This window comes from Battus philenor, unplaced genomic scaffold, assembly GCF_028537555.1.
Source record: "Battus philenor isolate CCGP_79_NKW_IND1 unplaced genomic scaffold, ilBatPhil1.0.hap1 SCAF_9, whole genome shotgun sequence".
NCBI classification, from domain to species: Eukaryota; Metazoa; Arthropoda; class Insecta; order Lepidoptera; family Papilionidae; genus Battus; species Battus philenor.
This window is the reverse complement of record NW_027181759.1, coordinates 6,549,017-6,558,222: the sequence shown is the minus strand read 5'-3', so window position 1 is coordinate 6,558,222 and position 9,206 is coordinate 6,549,017.

The following is a 9,206-nucleotide window of genomic DNA, read 5'->3' as shown; positions in this document are numbered from 1 at the left end:
AGATTAGATAGATTTTGTATATGTATTTGAAGGCACTCAAACATAAGATACACATGTGTATATATATATTTGTCGCTAGAACCATCAATGGGACAGCGAGGTTTGTTCATTTTTAAACGAAGAACTCCAAAATTTTTAGAACAATGAAAAGTTAATATTAGTTCTACTGAAGCGACTGATTCTACAGATAACTGTCATGTACAAGCGTAGTTTCGTTCCGACTAGATCCCTAAAGGCAATGAAATTATTAATTTACACGTAAACACTCACTGGTAGTAAGTAGCAGTCTTTTAAAAGAATTATGACTACGTTTATCAAAACAATATTACTAATATTTTAATACTTAGTAACACATTTTTATGGGAATGGTTTATAATTTATCACCAGAAAATTTTTTTTTTAAATTTGTCATTCGATAATGCACTAACGGTATTTGAATTTAAAAAGTGGCAATTCTTAAAGTGGTTGAGAATTTTTTTCAAAACTTCAAAAAAGCCGAAGGATTTTTGCCGGTTGGAAGGGGCTTATATCCAGTCTTCTAAAGACCTTGAAGTTTAAAATTCTACGCTATGATTGCCGATTCGTGGTCTCAATAGGTTCTTATTCGCATCATATGAAATATCCTAATCGGCTCTCGATTCAGCCTACGTGTGTGACCAATTAATTTCAGATTTTTTATTATCTTTTTCATCTAATGTGTTTGTGTTTCATTCCTTTTTCTTGAGGAAAGTAACTACCACATCAAGAACGCTACATGAAATATCAATTAGATTTTAAACTAATGCAAGGGTTGTTAAGATCCTTTACCGGTTCACATCCGTCTGATGAACGTACGGTAAATAAGTTTTAACCCAGAAAGAATTATTTTTCTTAGATCTAGCCTACGTGCATTGATTTTATAATATATTTGCAACAACGCATTTCAAATAGAAGCAAATATTATTTTTGTTAAGTTACTTTTAAAAACGGAAGTAGCCTTTGTATATCATAACCACTTAGTTAATTGTAATTGGCTCTTTGTTATCTTCAAACACTTCTCATGTATGACATGTTTTCTCATAATGATTATTAAACGCATAGCACACAGTAAACATGCTAATGCTAGTATATATTACCATAGTTTAAATACTTTCCTATACAATAATTTCCGCTATACGATTGCATTTCCAGGTGGTGTTTATATATTAGCATAATAATCTTTACGAATGCCATACACGTAACGATCAATTTGTCAATTTAATTTACTAAGGCTGCCATCATTTGCGTAGATCCAAAATACAGATTAATATCAACCCTAAAATTAAAATTATTTGGAACACTTGTGAAAATTATAAATCTCTAATAGTTGCGTGAATGGCTTTCATTATTGAGTCTTAAAATAGTGTTACATAGGGCGCCTCTTATGGCTAATGAGCAAAAAGATAATTGTTTAGAATGAGTTATCTTACCACGTGAAGTAATTAGTTATTTACCCTTCTGTAAACGACTGACGTCTGTCATGCAATTCTAACGAGCAGGCACTGTCATCACGATGTTATGTTGTAGACGATCGCGCAATCAAGCCCGGAGCGCTTATATGTCATGACACTGGGTATACTTTGGATTCTAGCCGTGGATAATAGAGATTCAGTTACATTTTTCGTTTCTTTTGTTTGTTCGATCGTTCACAATATAAAATTTAAGTGATTTTTTATATGCGTGATCGATTTCGATGTGTGCGTTAAGGTTTTAAAAATTATGTACACAAAAGTAAATGCTGCTGAGCATCATCTGGAAATTTATTTATGATTAGTGGCAACCCCATACATTAATTAAAATTACTGTATCCCGAGAATCGGTCCCGCGACCTACGATAAGTCAGAGTCCTCAACCTCTGGATACCACTGCTATGTGGCCTTAAAGTTATGGAATGGAAGACGTCAACTGCTGGATATAACTCTCCGGAAAGGCCGGTTGGGAGCGGTCAGCATTCAGCATGTACCCTCAAAAATAACCAGAAAAGTATACTTTTATTAATAATCGGACTCGCAATCAATAATTTAAAGATGGTCTTAAATAACAAAGTTACTACTGATCTAAAACAACCACTGTCAGCCTAACTCTTTTTAAATAAAAAGATTCTAATACATATGGTATGAAATGTACATTAAAAACTTTTCATTATATGATTATATGACATGGTATTTAGAATTACTCTAATTAGATATTTAAAAAAAAAACTAAAAACACTTTTGCTTCGACAGGGTAGCGGCTTAAACCGCAAAAGCGTTTATTTTTTTCAACTTTCAAAAAACCTTTGAAACAATCACCTTTATTAACCAATCACCGGTAAATCTCATCTCATTCACAATAATTTATATTAATGTTTATGTTATCAATAAAAGTAATTAATTTAAAAAGATCTTATAATATAGCATTCTGAATATTGCTTTTTCTGTTAAATATTATAAATGGAATTTTTCCATGAGTCATATACATTTCATATGAAAATTTTTGTTCGTTAGTACAGTTGTTTCATTCGCCTCATTATGTTTAAATGTATGACGTAAACTAGCGTGAAATTATTCTTGTCTGTTAATTAACGTAAAAACTTTTTGTTACATTTTAAAAATATTCTTTCTCGTTTAAATACCACCATATTAGGTAACAATGTATAATATATTGCCGAATTAAAAAAGTTATTATTAATATAATTCTTGATCCTACAACACTCATCACTTATCGTTGAAGCAAACACTTTATCCACATTACCTTATTTCGTATTTAACAATAGAATTGTAACGATGGAAGTAAAAAGTATAACAGCGAAATCTCTATAACCCTTTGAAGGATTTAGGCCTGTCTAGAAAGAACATCGGCTTATTTCTGAGACATATCTTCTACAGCATGTCTTTAAAGCAGCATTTATAGGATTATTTAAAATTTGCTTAGGTACGGAGAGGAATCTGGTCAGTTAAGGTGAACGCCAAATCATTGTAAGGAATCTTTTTAAACCTGATACCCAGGTCGTCAGCACTGAGCAACGTACCCTCTCTCTCATGCGCACGGTGAATCAATGGAATGCTGAAAAGTATAAAAAAAACAAATCAACACAACGAATGCCCCTGTGCTATATATTTTAATTTGCATTAATTGCAAGCAGAAAAACATAGTATAAAATACATATATATAAATTTGTGATAACGAAAGGAAGCTTAAAAGTAACTATGCATTAAGGTCGTATAAATATTTCTTGAACAATTTGCATTCTGTCCTTGAGTTTAAAACCAGCTAAGGCTTAGGCGACCTCAACGTTTGTGACGAAAGTAGCTGGACTATTATATTTTCAGTATTTTATGTATTACCCTTAACCTTGTTTTCTTTTATTCAACGGTCTAACTATGGTATTAAGAAAAATACCATATTTATTACAAAGGGTTTCGTTTCCCATATACAAGGACAACTTATTGCACAGTTGAAGAATATGGTATATTAAATTTGCATAAGATATTCTTTAAGTTATTTCAAGTTAGTCGTCTTTATGCGCTTACCAATTAACATATAATACATGTAACTTTGTTTTTACAAATGTAAAAATAACTGCTCAATTTGAATTATATTCGTTGTTTCGAAGTTATAAATATTTAGGCGCATTATTAAAAAAATGATGTGAGTGAAATTTTAAGTAACAGGTCACGTGTTTTAATTTTATACAAGTGCGAATTATGTATATGCTAATAAATTAATACTCACTAGGGATTTAAATTGTATAATTTGATTAATATTATTCATTATTCATTATAATTCATGAAAAAAATTGTACTTATACTTTTTAAAATACTCCAATATAATTACCTATCCGTGTGTATTATTTATTGACATAAATTAAAAAAAAATGTTAGTCAAAATAATTCAAACAAAATATTATCAAATTATTAATATAAAGTTTTTATTATTAGTAATTTTATATTTACGAAATTAATAAAACGTGCAATTTATTTTATATATTTAAAAAGATAATTGAGAGGGAAATTAAAATCAAACATCACATTAAAATATTGTTTTTAGTATTTATTTCATTATAAATAACTATTTGCATGCAATTAAAAACAACTTACATGATGCCAAATAAGAATAACTTCTCACGCGCGTATATAAGTACACGCAACAATTTTGTTATTTGTTAAAAGTGTCAAACTTAAAAAAGGACGTTATTAGATGCTTATTTATAAAATTGTACATTCTAAACACTGGTAACTATGAACTCATCTTATCATTGGCTTTGAATTCGAAATTCAAATTTATTTCAGAATAAAGCTATTAGAGTTCAGTTCAAAAGACGCTTTACATTGCTTCATGAGACGCTCTATTCTTCATTATTTCTAGCTCTTCTCCTTACTTAAGACTAAAATATCAAAGCGTGATTAACATAATAATATCCATTGTTCCAATTGCCACCAACATGTCAGTTGTTCATTTACAGGACCATGTTAGAAAATGTTGCCAACATTCACACATATTACATGTCGCACTAACGCCTTGATCTGAAAAAACTGGCCAGGCGTGAATTATTCTTATACCTATGAGGAAGCGTGGGAACTACTTTATTGGGTTGAACGTTTATTTATTTATTTTATATTCTTTATTATACTCGTTAGGATATATTTAAATAGATTCACAAAAATATAAAAAAGTACAAAAGGCGGTCTTACAGCACAAGGCAATCTCTTAAAAACAACCTTACTATTGTGTATTATTATACAAATATTTGTCTTTGTAACAATAAACAATATAGTATATAATAATTGTATTCATTTAAATGCCTTTTCTTTGACCTTGGATTGAAATTTTTGACATTGACAGTCGTGGTATGTTAATTATAGATTAAGCATGTCATGTGTAAACATTATTTTTCTAAACAGATGGCAAACATTAAATAAATTTAAATACATATATCTACATCATACATATATGTATATACATCTCTGTTGTCTCTTTATTTCTGGACGTCGTATTCATTTTGAAACGGCTGGACAGAATCCACGACGAGCTCTTACCATATTATATTATTCTCTGCTATCCTCAGGGTAATAGCATTGAGCAGTTCAATTATTGATTCGACTTGACCAGACCAACGATTAGGCGAAAACTTACGAGTCCTTTTCCGTTAATATGCATACATATATTAATAAAAACATTATCAAATTTGTAGTTATAAAATTAATTTTAGATTTCGTAACCATACTTGCTTTTACCTTCATTTAACGTCAAGCATTATTTATACACGTGTGTTTCATATTCACATAAATATAGAAATAGCAATACCACTTTAATCATTACGGGCATAGAAATGTAACTTTAATAAATACGTTTTTATAATTAAGATCGCAATTTGAATCTTTGGAAAGGGGTTAGTCATCTTTTTGATTTTAAATCAAGATTTCAACTCGCGTAGTTGATAATACTGTTGTTTCCATTGTTTCGTGGCAGCGTTGGCAGATGTCTAAAAACTTTCAAATTACTCTTTAAAGGCTTGTCGGTAAAAATTCCAAATTTTTATTCAATATTAACTGTAAACAACTTATTTCGCGAAACTACACCCTCTTAGTTTCTACATCACTTTATTTATTTATTAAGATACATTTATCTACTGGAATCTTTAGTTACACTCGTTTAAAAGGCAACGGTGCGTTGATCCGTAGTTAACTGCTCTGATAGTTATAATTGACTTATTGTTTTCAAACCTATAAACACATTGTGGAATAATGATATTCACATAAATAATAAAAATACGATTAAATCATGCCATATTATAAAAGTTATAACCAATATAAATTGTATTTAATTATGCAATAAAGCCACCCCCTATAAAATTACAATGTATGCAATAATATCATTTAAATTACAGTACTATATGCATATTGATTTTAATTAAATAATGCAATTTAAAAGACGTTTCATTTTTTTTTCTTTAAGTTGTGTTAACACGTCTGATAACGAGGTTTATTTACAAACAATATATTATATCGATTTATTAATTCATATTGCCCGCCTGATTATAAGCTACCTCTCTTTGGATGGTTCGAAGTGGTCTCTTAAATTTAGAACAAGCAATGTTTAAACTGAAACAGTTATAAAAACAGTCTGTCTAATAACACGTACAAAACTTAGTTTTAAAAAATTTGACAAAACGAACTTCTAAGAACTAAAAGAATTTTAAAATATTAATAAGATATACTTTACATGTTATTAAAAGATTTATTTTTGTTTTGATAAGAAAGTCCTAAAACTCTTTGCTTGTCGGTCCCATTTAGCTTACTATGTTCTACAATGCAATAACTGTTTACAATGAAAAGATGATAGCGAAATTTGTAGGCCAAACTTGTGCCAAAAATTTTTTTTTTTCACTTTTTGTAAAACACTTCGTAGCCTTTTCTAAATTTATGTGGTGTGAGTTTTTACTTGGAACAGGCTACACTAACTCGTCTGTTATAACAGTTATACATCATTCAATAAAGATTTGTTTTATTTTTAAAAAATATATACAGTCGCTTTCGAAATGTAATTCTTCTCAGCACTGTTTTAATGATTCTTAAATTGAAACAGAATGACAAATGATTTTACTAATTACTGTGCCTCTGAATCGGCTCACAAAAATGCAAGAGTATTTATTTAATGAAATAATTTGGCACCGCAGCGGTTTACATCTAAACGATCTTTCCAAGTTAATTTAACACCAACCGACTGTTCTTTTGAAGATCATTACAATAAATAACACTTCTTATACGTGTAATTTAATTTTATCATTAGTCTATTTCTGACGGTAAAGCAATCCAGCCGCTGTGACTTCCAATTGTGACAGATTGGTTTGTGGAAAGTGTCCCTGCAATTAATTTGACCTTCGTCCACTGGACCTTGTCAACTGTCAGTACGATAAAATAACTAATTTTATGGTTTTAGTTTAGGTATATATATAGCCATGTTTAGACCGTACATTATATAGTTTATTCGCATGATTATAATTAATCGTTAGGAAGATCAACATGTTCTACAAAACTTAAAGAATATAGAAAAATTTGGGACACAAAATAATTAATTATTTTAGTTAAATAAATAAGTTTTTGGTTTCACACAAAAGTATAACACAAAAGCAGATTATTATATTATAAAATAAAAATTACCCGCGGATCTTTATCGGGTATTCTTTCATTATAGATTACTAGCTGATCCCGCAAACGTTGTTTTGCAAAAAAAAATGATATTTTAATTTACGATTAAAAATTAGGGGTAATCGTAGAGGGGTGAAAATTTATGGTTGTATGTATTCTTGTATGCTGTATCATAAAAAAATAAAAACAAAAAATTTCATTAAAAAAATAAAAAAAATTTATAAGTGTGAACAACCTTTATCACTTAGGGGTATAGAAAATAGATAGTAGCCGATTCTCAGACCTACTGAATACGCATATTAAATTTGGTAAAAATCAGTCAAGCCGTTTCAGAGGAGTTCAAGTTCGAACACCGTGACACGAGAATTTTATATATTAGATAAAACAACATCAGATGTTCTGTTTTCTCAACAGATAGAGACATTATTTCTTCTTATCAATGTAAACCTATCTTTACGTCGTTAGTAGTCACCAATGGGAAAATTCGAATGTTTTCTGGTTTTAACTCTGTCCAACGAATACGGTGTCTTTCTTTTATAGAATAAATCTTTTATAGTTTCATATAAAACTTATCAATATTGTAAATATATTTTTAGCTCGCGGACCTCCCAATTCCGTCAGATCGATATCGATGAAGCTGCTCAAAGCTCAAGCCGGTTAGCAGCTTAACATCCATTACATAACCTAGATATGGTTCTATTAGGGGGACCGGAAATTAATGTCGCTTTCTTAAGTTAAATCCACACGACTACACTTTTAACATGTTTTTATATCTGATCAACAATATATTCACCTTCGTTATCAAGAACCTTTTGCCATATAATATAGAAATTTTCAATGGCGGAGAGGTAAAAATCAATCGGTTTTTCTGTAAAATAAGTCGACAGAAACGACATTACTTTCCGGTCCCCCTAACATATAAACCCTGAAAGAAAATCAAATGAGTAAGTATTGGTTTTTTAAAAGTTGACGTGTGTTTTAAACTGTTTACGTAAGTATGTAGTTAATAAGGTACTCATTTTTCTAGTACCATGAGTATATAATTTAGTATGTGTAAACTGTAAACAATTGGCGTTCGAAGTGAATATTTACGCAATAAAAACGTTTCACCGACGTCGGAAAAGGAAGCCAGCGCGGCCGCGTCACGCTCGGGCGGATTAACTAAAAGTTCTAGAAAATATACGTAACTGCCTATTTAGAATATGGATCATCAATTGTTATTGTAACACCATATATATATTTTAGCTAAAATTTTAAACCAATGGTGACTTACACAAATATACATACTCAAGTCAGGAAATTTCCAATATTTTAGGGATATACTTTATATATGTGGTTCATGAAAATATAGGTTTTTTGGGTAATAAACTACGAAATTTGAAGAGAAATTTATTATTTTAATTGAAAATATTGGCCTTCAGCTTCTATAAATTTCGCTAATCTTTCAGTTAAATGAACCTAAATAACATGCCATAAAAACTGCTTTACTTTTGCGGGAAACTATTAATTAAACCGTTTTGTAACTTCCTCGCAATAGTTGAAGTGCTGCTTTATTGATTGTGACTCATTAATGCGAAGATGTGGCACTTAGATGTAGCCAGGTCTGGAGAATACAAACATTTAGCACAAGTTCATTAGAATATAGTTAAGATATCTACTGGAAGACGTAAAAGTAAACTTAAAGGAGCGTCGGGTTCGCAGACGCTAGGAGTAGAAGCCTTCATCGTCGACTCAAAGCGGACTCGAGGGGGCAGCAACGATTTTCCTACTTCCCTTATGCACCTGCGAGTTCCGTAAAAGATCCAGCGGTCACTTCAAAATTACGGCGGAGTAATCTATTCCTTCTCCCTGGTATCAGGGTATCTTGTGCCCACCCAAATTTCTCAACTGATACACAAGAAAAAAAAACAAGTCTAGGGACTACAGCGGTTACAATAGGATGACCCATCCAAGCAATTTCAAGATGTCATTGGTAAGTTTTCTTTGTAAGACAGAGAATTGTCGAGTAAATAAATAAATTTGCCATGTCTTTTGACCCAATCCGGTCGACTTTCAAAC